This window comes from Opisthorchis viverrini, assembly GCF_000715545.1.
Source record: "Opisthorchis viverrini unplaced genomic scaffold opera_v5_221, whole genome shotgun sequence".
Taxonomy (NCBI): Eukaryota; Metazoa; Platyhelminthes; class Trematoda; order Opisthorchiida; family Opisthorchiidae; genus Opisthorchis; species Opisthorchis viverrini.
The window spans coordinates 383,934-384,749 of NW_008751873.1; positions in this window are offsets into that span (position 1 = coordinate 383,934).

Sequence of the window (816 nt, forward strand, 5' to 3'; positions counted from 1 at the left end):
CACTTGTGGACCGGTGTCAGAAAATCAATGTCTTGATATGGAAAACCTTCACTAAAAAATTCAAAAAATAAGTGAATTGTTTGAGATAATCCAAACAGATTTCGTTTGACAGGCATGTACCGTGCACGTACGCACGGCTTGTGTCGACGCGGCTTGTGGCAAGGGATAGTATGGAATAGAGATGCAGAAAACAAATAGATCAAATAAAACATGGAAAAATAGATACAACAACTCATTAGTTGTACATTGTCATGTGGGTGGATACCTCTAACCAGTGATGTAGTGGGTCTTTGATACTGCACAGCAATGGCTACTAGACTGACATCCGGTGGATGCTCTTGCACTCATTATGAATGCGGGAGTTGCCGTCAAGGCGCTCCATTCTGTCGGTACACTTTCCTCATTTCAGACTAAAGATTCCAGGGAGTATCCTAATTTGAGGACTGCAGAAAGCAAACTAGCTGGACGAGATGCTTGGGTGCGCTGAAGCGGGCTGGACTACTGTTGTAGGCCGCGCTGGACTAATGTTAACGCTCCAGTGGGTTACATTTGGTTCTTCCGGACAGCGATTTTATAGGGGCCAGCTGAAACGTTCTCCAAAGTGTTCAGCTTTTGCGAAGACGGTTCTGTTAATTGATTGGTGTCCCATCCTTTTCGGAGATAGTTCCACTAACAAACATTTGAATAAACTAGCTGGAACAGATGTGTTCTCGGTCGCAAATGCTTTCTCCAGTTCCTGGGTTTCTGTGGTCTACCGGCGCTCTCTGTCAATCCTTAGGTTTTGCATCGTTCGGCGTTTGATAGATCTGCACGCAT